Genomic DNA, 15,912 nt, shown 5'->3' with positions numbered 1-15,912 from the left:
CGCACGATACTGGTTATCAATAATCAACGACAAATAAATGAAAGCTACATAACAAACAATGCCAGTACCTATAATATATACATGAACACTAACATGACGACTGTGCTATTTGTCTTTTGTTTCTTTCGATAAACGTTAAAGAAAAAGAAAAAAGAAACCCGATTTTTTACATAACCCTGGATCTTTAACTTTCTGCTAAGACGCTGTTTTGATGAAATAATACACCAGTGTAAAAACCACATTTGGCTGCTATGCTGGTGTAGCAATATTTTTTATATTAAATTTAACATTTGTAATGGAACACAATGCAACCTTTTAAAAATAAATACGAAGGCTTCAGGGACAACCGTTCTTTCAATATGGACATGCACTTAGTCTGCTAAAGCAAGATACTCAAAATGCAAATTCTTAATTTACGTCTACAAAAGTGTCACAAATAGAACAAAACCATGCCTGGTACAATAACCCCGGTTAATTATTTAAAACAACAAATTAAAAACAAGTGGCTCTTAAGAGCTTGAATCGCTCACCTGTTTTGTTTTGCTTAAATCTTTCACCAATGATTATTTTTGCTTTTTAATATATATTAATGAGTGGCTTAAAAATGCCATTTAAATGTTCATTGTATCTGTCATATTTTCTTCAAAAGTAAATAAATGTATTTTACACATATAGTCCATTTTAGCCATAGTGTCTATGTTTCTTAACACACATTGAAATAAAATACAAAATTTATACTAGATTCATTTGAGAAGATTTTTAAAGATAAAAAACATAAACAACTTGTGTAAATTTTTTCTTAAAGTGCAATAACTCCTTAAAGGGCCAATTGACGATTTTGGTCATATAAACTTTTTGGTACATCTTACTTTGTTGAATATTTTGTCTGTTTACAGTTTATCGTTATCTTCAATAATATTTAAGATAATAAAAAAAAACTGCAAAATTTCCTTAAAATAACACATTTGGTGGCAGCAACCCAAAAATGGGTTGTTTGGTTTGTCTGACAATTTCAGGGCTGATAAATTTTGACCTTTTGAACCATTTACCCCATGTCAGATTTGCTCTTCATGCTTTAGTTTCTAAGATATAAGTCAAAAGCTGCCAGAGCGGCCATGTTTGTTGATGGATCAAAAATTCGGATACAATTCATAAACTAAATTCCTAAAGGAACATTCATTTAAAGGTTAGAAGTATTAGGTACAAAAGTTTCAGAAGAGAATATTTTTATATGAATAACAGGAATGGCCAGCTGCATATAATCAATATTTAACATCATTATTATCACTATAAAGAATGATTTTCATTTGTATTTTATACTATGAAATTAGCTAGAACTGTAATTATGCAATACAATACATGTTCCAAAAAAGACCAAGACCATACCCTTCCCGAAAATAGACTGTCCCACCTGATTTTTGAGTTTTATGGAATTGAAAATATTAACATAAACTTAAAAGTGGTTAAATTGCCTAAAACTCCCAACAGAAGACAGATTCAGAGACACATTCTTCTTGTTTGTAGTAAAAACATTAAAAGTGTAAAGTTTGTCAGAGGCTTTCAAAGATACTTTCACCCTCTTATCCTTATATATATATATAGTTTTGTTCATTTGGTTAGATTTTTTCCCTTTAGATTTTCTCCTTTTTAATAATTTTTCCCTTTTCTCTGTTTACTTCAAAGTTATATAAATTACTTTTGTTGCAATACACTTGATACAATGTGATAAGACCACACTATTTATCTTGTGGTCAGTGTCAGATTAAGAGCTGGACACTGGCATCAACAGATGATTAACATATAAGCCCCTCCTTGATGCCTATATATTTAGATTGACTACCATGTGCTTAAAAACTTCCATTTGTTGTGCTTTTATTTACATAAGGCAGCAACCATTTGATTTTCGGGGTGGGGGGGGGGGGGGGGCTTTGGATTTTTTCCCAGGACAAACTTTTTTTTGGCGGCAAGTCGAAAGCAATTTTTTTCTTTCTATTTTAGCATTACATATAGTGGCAGCTGAGGGTGAAACAAACAATTTTTTTTTCTCAGGGTCAAAAACAAATTATTTTTTTCTCCAAAATCTGGAAACAATTTTTTTTTCTCCAAAAAATCCATAGACCCCCCCCCCCCCCCCTCCCCGAAAATCAAATGGTTGCTGCCTAAGTTCATTATCAATTTACTCCCTGTTGTGATATGACAATGATGTTTGGATTTTTACAAACTGTGCAGAATAATACTTACTTCAAAATTATGTGATAAAATAAACATCTTAAAAAATCACTGTTAGACTATAGTGCTACCTTAAGGGGTCAAATGACAATTTTGGTCATATTTTTTTTTTGTGTAGATCTTACTTTGCTGAACATTACTGCTGTTTATCTATAATGATATTCAAGATAATTACAAAAAAACTGCAAAATATCCTTAAACTACCTATTTAGTGGCTACAACCCAACAATGGGTTGTGTAATTCGTCTGAAAATTTCAGGGCTGAAAGATCTTGACCAATTGAACTATTCATGTCAGATTTGTCTTAAAAGCTATAGTTTTTGTGAAATAAGCCACACACTGCATTTTACCCCTTTGTTCTATTTTTAGCCATGGCGGCCATGTTTGTCGATGGATCAAAACGTTGGAAACAATTCATAAACTAGATACCCTATGTATTTTTTGGCGGCCATGTTGGTTCATGGATAAAAACTTCGGATGCAATTTATAAACTATATACAATAAGGAACATTTAGTTAAAGTTTGAAGGTATTTGGCCCAGTAGTTTCAGAGGAGAAGATTTTTTGAATAGTTTACGACGAGAGACGACGACGACAGACGACAAACGACGATAGACGCCGAGTGATGTGATGAACTCACATGGAGCCCTTTGGGTCCAGGTGAGCTAAAAAAGTTTATCAAACAATGAAAATGCTACTCGTGTAAAGCAAGTGTAAATATCAATCCCAAGATAAAAAAAAAATGCCAGGTTTAAAAACAAGCACACAATCTATACAATTTTCTTGAGCATATAAATACATTGTATGATACGAATTAAAGACTCCAAAGAGCTTGTGTCGCTCATCTGCATATTCAAAAACTTCAAATTCTTAATAAAATTAATCATTGACGGGGAATAAATATAGTAACAGTTAACGGGTCATTTTAGTCATAATGACGTTTTTGTAGATCTTATCCTGGTGAACATTTTTTTTCCTTTTTAAAGAAAGTTCTATCATTAATTAATAGTTTTCAAGATAGTAAGTAAAAACGCAAAATTAATATAAATTATCATTATAGGGCAATAATTCCCAGGGGCGTAGCTTACGTTGAGGCAACCAACCGAGGCAGTTGCCTCGAACTGCCTCGGTAAAAAAAACCAAAAAAAATATTTTCCTTCACTGTATTTTCTTTTAAATGATTATTACAGAAAACTGGCTACTAAACAATAATATAGCAACTTGTTATGTCTTGTTGGCGCGGTTATTGATTCATACCCTTAACGAATTATTCAAGACTTATGGGAACATTTGAATTAATTTTTCCTCCTCTACTTGGAAAAACCCTTTACGGTAGTTTTCTGTAATTCAAGTTTGTCAGAGTAAAAGGAAATCGACAACAGCTTTATTTTGTCCTACCCCATTGCAAGCGAAAACAGTGAGTAGAATATATGAGGATCCAACTCACGAGTCACCCGATCAAATCACTTTACCATTGAATTAGGTAAATTATTTAATTTTGTGTCAGAATAATTTCTAGTATATCGTATATGAGTGCCTGGGTGAGGTTTAAAGAAAACAGAAAAATCGGCCCTGAAATTAATTTAAATTTAAAAGAATATGGATTTAAAATGGTGCTTAATTATAAAATAAAGGAAAATCAAATTATGGGCGACAATGATTAAAAAATAAATATTTGATAATCCCATTCTAAGCATTCAAACCCTCATTTATAACCATTGACATGTTTCCCTACGACTATGTTCATTGACTCTGGTACCAAACAAAACAAAATATGCATCTATATATCATAGTGCACAGAAAATAATTCATATGTTGTGGTTCTCAAGTTTTATTCTCGCTATTTTAAATTCATAGTACGTTTTCACAATCAGGGAATTTAAAATATTTAAAGGAATCACTAATTCCAGAGAAATATGTCTGTTAGTTTAATACATAATGTCAGTTTATATATAAAAAAAATCAACCAAATACTGTTCCTTTATAATGAAGACTTCAGAATAAAGTAAATGTTAGTTATTCGGCGGTTGTCATGTTCATCGTGAATGAAAAAAAAGTTAAAAATCATTCAATATATAATTTCAAGACCTTCGAAGGAATACACCACTAAAACAAGTGCCGTGCTACACTTTACATGTAGCATATGTTTTTCTCCTAGTTTATTCTGAAATTCGTTTGTTCAATCCAGCTGTCATGTTTAGTGATTATCTATAATTCGTTGATTCGTGACCTACGACCAAATAAATGATCATCACAAAACTTATTACAAATAAACCAATATTTGCGTTTTTTTCTTTCTGTATTGAACATTTTGTACAGGTTTTTTCTATCCACCGAGCAAGGTCATGATTTTTTGTGATATGACGTTAACCAATGTCACAGTGAGGTACAGCCCACTATATTAGAGTGTACTACGGCATATAAATATATTGGGAGCCATTAGGCATTTGAGCTGGCTTTCTGCTGGGAACAGTATGTCAATATATATGTTCCTGCTTTCTGTAACTGCTAGCAAGTCAGGAAACTGACTTGTCATTGGTTGTCTAATGTGATACCTTCACGTATTTTGTTATTTTTATAGCTTTGAGTATAGATAGTAAGGCATATAATTAACATTATTATGATGAAATAACATTGAACAGCAACTATTTTTAACGATTCTTTCTTGTTCAAATTGTAAGAACCTCGATAGCTTAAGGGGGCTGCGCCCCCCCCCCTGACCCCCTGCCTCGGTATAAACAGAAGGCAAGCTACGCCATTTCCAATAAGGAGATAAATGAGGATTAAGGCCATAATGGCTTATTTAAGGTGGTACATAACACTACAGGGAGCATTATTTAAGAAATGACTGTAATATTTTTTCTGTCTATGAAGAAATAACATAAAAAATTTGGTGCACACTGAATAACGCGCGTAGCGGGTTATTAAACAGTAAGTGTGCACCACATTTTTTATGTTATTTCGAATAGACAGAAAAAATATTACAGTCATTTCTTATAATTTAATGCTAAATTCCATTTTAAACCGTAGAAAACCATGAAAAAACGTAGATGACGTCACGGTCACATGACTAAATTATGTCTATGGGCTGATAACAAAATAACGTCAGCCAATCAGAAGAAGCTTTACATCAAAAACTAAATTATAGGGCAAGAACTTTGAAAAGGAGTCGACTAACGATTTCGGTTGTGTCCACTTATTTGAAAATCTTGTCTTTTTTTATTATATTTGGTTATACATGTTTTATCTCTCTTTTATAGTTACCAATATAATGTGTACAACTGTAAAAGAATGAGGAGAATCAACAACAAAGGGCAATACTTCAATAAGAGGTCGACTAACGGTTTTTAGCATTTAACATGATTGTGGACCGTGTCTTTCTGATGATTTATGTTATCTTAATTTTTAATCTATATTTCAAATTTTCAGCATTAAAGGCAAAAATTAAAAAAAACTGGGGAAAATCGTCATCAAAGGGTCACCACTTAAATAAGGTGCTGATTGAGGATTTCCGTCATCATTACTTATTTGTATCTATAATACTAAAATTACGAGGTCCAATTTGTCAGCCGTCATCACGTAAAAACGACGAATCACAGAATTCAACTTTATATATAACTAATATAGTACAAAGGTGTAGATTAAAAATTACACCACTGCAGGCCCTTTTGTTTTCCACGTAATTAATATTGCCAATAATTAAGAAGTTCCGGGTCGAATTCGCTACCGATACCAATAGTTTATTCACCTGTTACCTTATCTGTACGTTCCGCATCTGACAGGCGCACCACCAAACGTTGTATTCAGGATTAATATGCTATATTACGGGTCATAACCACAGGGTTGACACTACTAAATTGTCAAATTGTTACCTATTGAAGTATTTTGAACAGTAAGACTTTCTAAGATAACAATACGAATACTAAAAATCTGGACTAAAAATAAGGCGTATAGGTACAGTTTTCAATTTGTTAGTGGGCATGACGTAAAACAGCGAAGCAAAGAATTCAACTTTATTTATAACTTATATAGGACAATGCTGTTGATTAAAAAATACTCCATTCCAGGACCTTTTGTTTTCCAAATAATTAATATTATTGTTTCAGTTCGACGGGTTCAAACAGAAAGACTTGAAAGGAGAGAAAAACTGTATCTTATAATGGGCATGACTTTATCAGATGACAATACTAATACTAAAATGAGGCTTGCTCATAGTTATATACTTTAATTCAGTCACGGACCCGTGATATCACGGGTGTGTACCGATACCAATAGTATATTCACCTGTTAGCTATTACCTTATCTGTACGTTCCGCATTTGACAGGCGCACCACCAAACGGTGTATTTAGGATTTTGCTATATACACGGGTCACAATCAAAGGGCTGACACTACTAAATTCAATCATTGTCAAATTGTTCCCTATTGTAGCTTTATTCAGCAATCAGCAAGACTTTCTAAGATAACTAATATAGGACAATGCTGTTGATTAAAAAATACCCCATTCCTGGATAGCCTGGACCTTTTGTTTTCAAAATAATTAATATTTCCAATAATTGATAAGTTCCAGGTCGACGGGTTCAAACAGAAAGATTTGAAAGCAGAGAAAGCTGTGTATCTTATAATCGACATGACTTCATCAGATGACAATACCAATTACTAAAATAAGGCTTAGGCATATACTTTAATTCAGTCACGGACCCGCGATATCACGGGCGTGTACTTGTATCTTATATTACTGACCATTTGTGGTTGATTGTTGGTGTTTAAACCCACTTTTAAGCTCCACTTTTGAGCTTTTTCGTGGCGGCAAGTTTTCATTAGTGAAGGAAGCCGTAGTGACTGGAGAAAACCACCGGACCTTTGATAGGACGCATGACAATCCTATAAGAATTAGATTAAAGTCGAGTGCAACTGCATGAGCGGGGTTTGAACTCACAACCTCAGTGTTGAAAGCAGTAGAACTACTTAGAACACTTGGGCATCGAGGCCCCTGATTGTTTGTGAAAGTTTCCGTTTATCTAATATTTATTTCAAAATATAAAAAAAAATGAAGAAAACACGGTAAAACTCGTCGTTTCAAGGCAATAACTATTATTAAAAAGCAAAATCACAAAAATACCGAACGCTGATAAACTCTAAACTGACACATTTTATGTCAATAATCAAAAGGTAGGATATACTGAGTGCCAATGGAGACGCAACACTATGTTTTTTAAAAATTACATTTTTATACAAACATAAAGTTTTCTTTACAGCAATTGTTTATGACAGTTTATAGGTTTATCTTATTATGATAAAAGTTAAACAAAAGATGTTCAATGCCACGATTCAAATGCAATGCGTTCATGCAACACACCGCTACAATTCACTAACTCACAGTCTCAATAACGAATGTGTCCATCGCGTGCTGCAACGTAATCTCTACAACTACGTGGCGTTGACCTGACAAGACGTCGGATACGGTGTTGTGGAATGTTTGTCCATTCTTCCCGCAATGAAATTTCAAGTTGGCGCAGCGTAACTGGTGGTGGCTGTCTTCGTCCAATTCGATCTCATAAGTGTTCAATTGGACTCAAATCCGGCAAAAAGGCTGGCCATGGTAATGTATGAACATGGTTGTTATTGATGAACGCAGTTGTGAGTCTTGTGGAGTGTGCACGAGCGTTATTTTGTTGCAAATGATTTACATCTTGATGCCTATCCATGTAAAAACAGTATAATGGTCGGCCTTAAAACTTCATTAATGTAGCGTTGGGCGTTTAAATTGCCATTGATAGTGATAGGTGGAGTTTTATGGTTGAACGATATTCCTCCCTATACCAATACACTACCACCATCTCAACGATCTGTCTCTTGGATACCCGAATCTGCATACCGTTCTCCTCTTCGTCTCCACAAACGAGTTTGTCCATCACCCCTGCGAAGATTGAACCTTGATTCGTCCGTCTATTGAAGGTAGCAATACACAGTTAGTAGTTTAGTTTCGCATTTTGGCCCCTGTGGATTTTTCAAATAGGAACGTTATTGGGTAATAAAATTCATTTTTAGACAGATGAGTGTTAATTTAGCCTGCAAAGACGGTTTATAAGAGCATCAAGATTATTTTTTACATGTTTGATGGGCTGTTTTCTGTTTGACAACAGTTAGTAGTTTAGTTTCGCATTTTGGCCCCTGTGGATTTTTCAAATAGGAAAGTTATTGTGTAATAAAATTCATTTTCAGACAGATGAGTGCTAATTTAGCCTGCAAAGATGGTTTAGAAGAGCATCAAGATTATTTTTTACATGTTTTATGGGCTGTTTTCTGTTTGACAATCCGTATTTTCACAGCTAGACCGGCCATCGGTCCAGAAATTAATGTACTGTTTCGGAAGAAGGGATCCCGTAGACCTACTTTGTGGTAAGGTTTACAAACACTTTTTTTCTACACGAAGTTTTTGACGCAATTTTACAAAAAAATGAGATGAAAGACATATGATTTTCATTGGATTTGCTGAATGATATATGTACAAAGTTTCAGAAAAGGTATTACTTCAAGTGATTGAAATTCTACTTTTAGCCAAATTTTGGGGAAACATGTGACATCTCCCCCCCCCCCCCCCCCTTTGCAATATTTTATAACAAATGAATGCAGATTGTTGCCATGGATACACCAAAAAGAAATTATATTTTATCATTTTATATACTGGATATAAAATCTATGGAAGATTCTGATTATAAACATATGCCCATATATGAAACAAACAGTAAGCTTGATATTGCAAGAAAGCAATGAAAAGGGGATGGTAAAATTCATAAGGGCAAATTTTAGTATTTTTTCCTAACTGTTTATTGCTACCTAAGACAGTTGTCCATTGCCTGTATGACCATTTCTGGCGCTATTGTGTTCATCTAAAGCGATTTTGGCGTCGTACTGCTGTCAGCATGTTACCAGTTACGCACTCGACTCTCTCCCTTTTCTTTTATCAAGCACATAACTTTTTTTTCTCAAATTATTCAAGCGTAAAGTTGTCCTAATATAAGAAGTCTGACAAATCATTTCAAACCGATATAGGTAATCATTTTTTTTTTAAATTATTTTTTGGTTTAAATATTTCATATTTACAAGTGTTGCCTTTTCTTTGGCACTCATCTCATCTTTCTTAACATTTTAGCCCCTGTCATATTTTTTCTACATAAAGAGGTTTAAAAATCAATGACAAAAAAACCCAACATTTTACCCCATATGTTCTATTTCTATCCATGTCGGCCATGTTTGTTGGTAGACAAGGTCATCAGACACATTTTTAAATTGGATTCTGTATTGATGATTGTAACCAAATTAGTATTAAAGTATGACAAAAATACGTTCAAACCTCTTGGTAAATTAGAAAAAAGTCAACAAAGACTGACAAAAAAAAACCACATCATCAACAAATGGAACGAGTAAAACAACAGTTATTTCTTGACTTGGTACATGCGTTTTCAGAAGAAAATGACCAAGTACAGTTGGGTGCAAAACGAGCATTACACAAATTAAACGAACTTTAACTACGCGTGCACATATTTCGTTAGTTAAATTCCATTTTCGCGTTTATTAGAAAACGCGCGTGTACTTTAATTACGTTAACGCGGTAAAATGGAAATTTATAATGCGCGCTCAATCTGTGCCCATTTAGTAAGCAATAAACGGTTGTTGACTGCAAATTGCACAAGTGTTTTTACGTGCCCTTGAAAATAAAAGCGCGTTTACTTTTTATAAAAATAAAATACATTCCCTTTTTTCACGGTAACGCGGAATTAAACGCGAAAGGAAACGCCCGTTTACTCTTAACAAGATTAGCAGACGTGCCGTTTTCGTGTTGACGAGGAAGTAAACGCGAAAGTAGACGCCTGTTTACTTTTTCTGTCAACTGAAATTTTAGATTTAACTTATTGTTTACATAAAGTGCACGAGTAAACACCGCTTTAACTTGGTCCGTCCGTCTTCATGAAATGCTAGGTCAGCACCCAATTGTAGTGGTAAGAAAGACGGATTTATATCAGTTTTACCTGTTTCCGAATCCCAGTATTTTTATTATATAATTGTATTTCGTGCACTTTGAAAACAATTATATTGTTTAAACTAACTGAAGTGGTAAATCGTAAAGGACGACGGACGATATTAGACGCCAGCATTAGGCATTCAGGCCATGTGAACCAAACAGAACTGTACACAAAGTACAAATTATATTTCAGTACCTGTAGTAGAGGATCCGTCAACTTTTATTGTTGTTATTCGGTTTGTGATAGTTGGTCCTGAAAGTAAATAAAATAAATCTTCAAGGTATATATCACATTAGGTCAATAGTGAAATAGACAATATTTGATTTTTTTTGTTGTTGAATCTGTATGATTAAGCATATACAACTATGTCTTGCTGTACACTATATTTCATTATCGCATTGTTTGATACTCCTCTAGTTATAGATATGTTTATAGTGTGAGTGTTTGTTTTTTTTTCTTCCCTCGCCGGGACGTGAACTCATGCTACTGAGATAGATATCGTGACACCAAATCGCCTGCAATGTATCCGACGCGCTAGACCACTGGACCACCTTGGCTTCACAAAAATAAAGCTATCGGTGGTCGTGTGTTACCTTTCCTTCTCAGTTTTAATCTAGCGTCGTAATAGAGTATACGATATATAAGGCATGAAGATGGTATTGTTACAGATCAGCTAAAGTATCTACTGTAAAGGATCCTACAAATTAATGCAAGAAACAGTCACAGAAATAATTATATTAATAAGTATGTCTGAACCAGTGACAAGTCTACAACAGATTTATCCATCAGATCACATATATATAGATATATATATGTATATGATTGAGTCATTGTTAGTACCTTATGGGTTTTCGATGTGAAATTTCAGTCCTGCTAAATCAAAATAAAGTTTACTTTTGTGACGATAACAAGTAAGTTTACAAATAAAGGGATAATTATGTTTGAATATGACAGGGAACTTATACATCCCCAAAACAAATAAATTGCAAACTGTTTTTTTTTTTAAATAAAATGCTTGGACGTTTTACTCAAAATCCAAAAACAATAAGTCTGTGTGCATAAATTTCATAAAATGATTAATGTATCTAAGACTAAAACATTAATCAGCACACATCCGACATCCAATAGATTTAATGAAAACGCTATTAACAGTCAGCGAAAAACATGACCGTGCGCAATGTCAAACAACAGGTATCGAAAGATTGTAGAGCCGTGAATGTGTATATAAATATAAGAACAATATTTAAAATTGAGAAAGGAAATGGGGAATGTGTCAAAGCGACAACAACCCGACCATAGAGCATACAACAACCGAAGGCCACCAATAGGTCTTCAATGTAGCGAGAAACTCCCGCACCCGGAGGCGTCCTTCAGGTGGCCCCTTAAAAATGTGTATACTAGTTCAGTGATAATGGACGTCATACTAAAGTTCGAATTATACACAAGAAACTAAAATAAAAATCACACAAGACTAACAAAGTCCAGAGGCTCTTGACCTGGGACATGCGCAAAATTGCGGCAGGGTTAAACATGTTTATAAGATCTCAACCCTCCCGCTATACCTCTAGCTGATGTAGAAAAGTAAACGCATAACAATACGCACATTAAAATTTAGTCCAAGAGAGGTCAAGGTCCGATGTCAGAAGATGTAACAAAGAAAATAAACAAAATGACAATAATACATAGATAACAACAGACTACTAGCAGTTAACTGACATGCCAGCTCCAGACCTCAATTAAACTGATTGAAAGATTATGTCTTCATCATATGAATATCAGGCACAATCACTCCCGTTACGGGTTTAGTATCATATTATCATAAAATATATGAGAAGAACATAACCCGTGTCATGCCAACAACTGTTTTTTTTTTAAATAAATGTGTTTAGTTCCGATGCAAAGACCCTATAAATGAATCATCATTAAAGCCAAAATATGCAATCTTTAATGACCCGACAACAGTATCGTAACTATATCCCTTCTTTTAGTCTGTTTAAAGGTTTTGTAAGCTTTTGATATGAATGCTGACATTGTTGTGCATTGTAAAGAATATTACCATTAAAGAGTAGAGTTTAAAAGTGTTCAACTGAAATATCTAAATCTAGGAAAGGACAGTTATTACCGTTCATATATAGGCCATATTTAGAAATTTCTTGATTATTTAACGATAAGTGTTGTTGCTTTTATCAATTAAGTGCAATGTATACGGGTCTTGACTGAGTTTGGCCATAACAGTGATTAATAACAGTACAAGAACAAGTCTGTTATTAAAAGCAGCTTTGTTTCAATCCATTGTAGGGTCCTGGAGTTTACATGCGGCTGATTTAATTTCGGAATATTTTAGATATAGTAATGACCTTACGCATAATTAAATAATAATAAGTAGTGATCTTCCTCCATATGTGATCATGCATCAAAGAAACCTTGCATTTTTTAAATTAAAGCATTTGCTTCATAGTATGTAAACTTCAAATTACGTACAGCAGGATGTGCACAAGAGTTCCCTAGACGAACATGTATACAAATGATAAATCATAGCGTCTTCGTAGCTGTGGGTACTTTTATGTTTCGCGGTCATCTTCGGTCGGAAGATGTTAATTTCAGAGTGTTTCATCAACTCTCGAACAGTATTCAGTGTTTCAGTTCTGACAAGAGTTTTATGTAATGTTGTCATTTTAATATTATATTTAACCCACCATTTTTTCATAAAAAGTCCTGTACCAAGTCAGGAAACTGGCCATTGTTATATTATAATAGTTCATGTCTGTTGTTTCGTTGTTCTCCTCCTATACTTGATGTGTTTCCCTCGGTTTTAGTTTGTAATCCGGATTTGTTTTATCTCAATCGATTTATGAGTTTCGAACAGCGCTATACTACTGTCGCCTTTATTTATGCTGTTTTGTTAAATTTTTGTTTGTTTTTGTTCTGATTGAAATTGTGACACGGTGATGGTTGATGTATCTCTATTTGGACAATTTTACCTATTATGTCTGTTTTGTTCACGCATTGTCAGAAATATAATGGATTATGATGCGACTTTCATACAAGTGAGAGGTTTAGCGCTATAAAACCAGGTTAAATCCACCATTTTCTACATTTGAAAATGCCTGTACCAAGTCAGGAATATGACAGTTGTTGTCCATTCGTTTGAAGTGTTTTATCGTTTGATAAGGGACTTTCCGTTTTGAATTTTCCTCGGAGTTTTTTTGTGATTTTACTTTTCATTAGATCTATTAAAGACAGTATTAATAAATCAAGGTTCTCACTACATCTGGCAAAGTTAAACTTAGATTAATTTGCCTATTTTCATGTCCCTTTAGCTTAAATAGATTTTCAATTGTTTTTGTCTTAAAAATTCTTCGCTTTCAAAAGGATGTTTAAAAATCTTCTCATAGATACCAGGCTCGTTTCGTCTTCAAAATAATCATCAGTTACTATCGAATCAAAATAGTTAAAAAGGCCAAAACATAAAAAGTACGTAGTTCAAGTCCATCAAGAACTCACAAATTTCCAAAATGTTTTACTAACTACTCTAACAGATGTCCCTCTAGTATCTGTTGTCTCTCTTTTATTATGTAATACTGAACACACCCACGAAATCGCGGGCATTTATAGCTTGGTTAAAAGTATGTAAACAGTTGTAGGATGTTCTGTCTGGAGAAAGTCAGAAAAGGTATTAGAAGCCATATGTACTTGGAGGCAGGATAATTATTTTAAGCCCTCTCCATTTTTCAAAAGTCAGTTATTATTTTGTTTTGTGTTCAATTCCATGTTAATCGCGTTTCTGCATACTATGAACATACGTATATTATAAATAAAGTGTATTTGCTATTTCCTCTCCACGGCGATCACTGTTATATCATATAGAGGCTCTATATATAATAGGAGTATAATTATAGTATTCATGCAGAATACACGAAAATAATTGTCATGTCCCAGAGTAATTATGAAAACTATGTTTAACAGTTTAAAAGCAGACGTTTTGGCTAAGACTTGAAAGTCGGTCTGCTGACGGAAACAATATCCGGATGCCTTTTATTCTGTTTTTCTCTCTAACTAACTCAAACTTAATAATCATAAGAATGGATGATAAATGCTACTGTGCAAGGTACCTGTAGGACACAGAGGCATGATGATTGATGTATTGCGGAAGGAAGAGAAGCGACACACAAAATGAGGTTCTCGTTTGTTAGTATAGATATTCATGGTTTCGAACGTTCCTGGTGTAAGTAGATGGAGGAAGTTGTTTCGGACGCAGTAGTTTATTTACACGAAATTTTCATGTTGTGAGCGTTATTAGAAGACAACTCTATGTGGTTTTTTTATACAATGTATACGTAATGATAATGAAATTTGCTCTTGAAACGGAAGAATTGTGAATATATACTAGGCTATAAGTCAATCTGGCCCTTCCATATCCTTTGATATAGTCACCTCTTACATAATTCCTTTGTCAACTACTGGAAATAAGATCGTGTTAATTATAACTTACCAGCTGACACTGTAGGTAGTGCAGAACTTATTGCTGGAACAGTAGACCCTGCTAAAGTAGAAATATATACAGTGATTATAGTAGTTAGGAGTATGTAACATCTATAGAAGAAGAAATGAGAACAGAGATAATCAAAGTTTTGGAGTACTGAACATCGGCTGACATCAAGTTTTTGTGGATGGTCACAAGCACTGCTTTCAGAAAAAAATCACATCTGTATAACTGAAAGTTAGGTTTAGGTACATAAAAAAAATCTGAGACAAGTTTCTGTTTGGATGATGAATAAATGACAGGGAAGTAAACCTCACGGTAATACATGTAACTATTATATTGTAATGATAGAATAAATTGTTATTAGTTAACTCTGGTTTGTTGTTACATATTATATTAATATTTGTATAACAGTTATATGTTATTTTCATTCATTTGTATATCATTCTGTTTAACCATTCTATTGATAGTGGAATGCAACTGCAGGTTGAACACTCTTCTGTAATAATTCGTTTTTCAATAGATCGGATTCGAGTAGGCATTTTCCCGCGTTTGTTGCAAAACGTTCTTGAGAAATTTTTCATCATGCATTATTACAAATTTTCGAATTATTTGTTATTGATATATATAAATATATTTCTCACGACAAAACTTTTTCATATCATTTCTCTTGATGAAATTACTATATAACAAGGGACAAGGAATGCTATTTTGCACTCGATACTATCCGCGTAATTATACGAAATACGTTCGGTTATCAGTCAAAAACGCAAGTCACGTGGGTAGAAATGGCTTTAGCAACATTACATTTCTTTGGAGGTTCTGGATAACAGAAATAAATAACGTTCAATCAAATCGAAATGATTTGATACATATTTGCACTACGTTTTGACATTTTGGAATCTATAACTGCACATATACGTCAATACTGTAATGAGTTCTGTTTTGTTTTACAAATGTTTTATGAGGTGCATGATTTTAAGAGAGTTTTAAATCATAGTTTATAAAGTGTACCTGTACTAGCGAGTAATTACTACTAACTTATATCAGTATCGTTGGACCGTGTTATATACGATATAATAATACATTTATGAAAAAGGCGTTTTAGACTCTTTTCTGATAACTTTTTCATTTGCTAATGAAATTTTAGTTTTCAACGTTTTGAAGGCGTATAT

This window comes from Mytilus edulis, chromosome 3 (assembly GCF_963676685.1).
Source record: "Mytilus edulis chromosome 3, xbMytEdul2.2, whole genome shotgun sequence".
Lineage (NCBI taxonomy): Eukaryota > Metazoa > Mollusca > Bivalvia > Mytilida > Mytilidae > Mytilus > Mytilus edulis.
Note: the sequence above shows the minus strand (reverse complement) of the source record.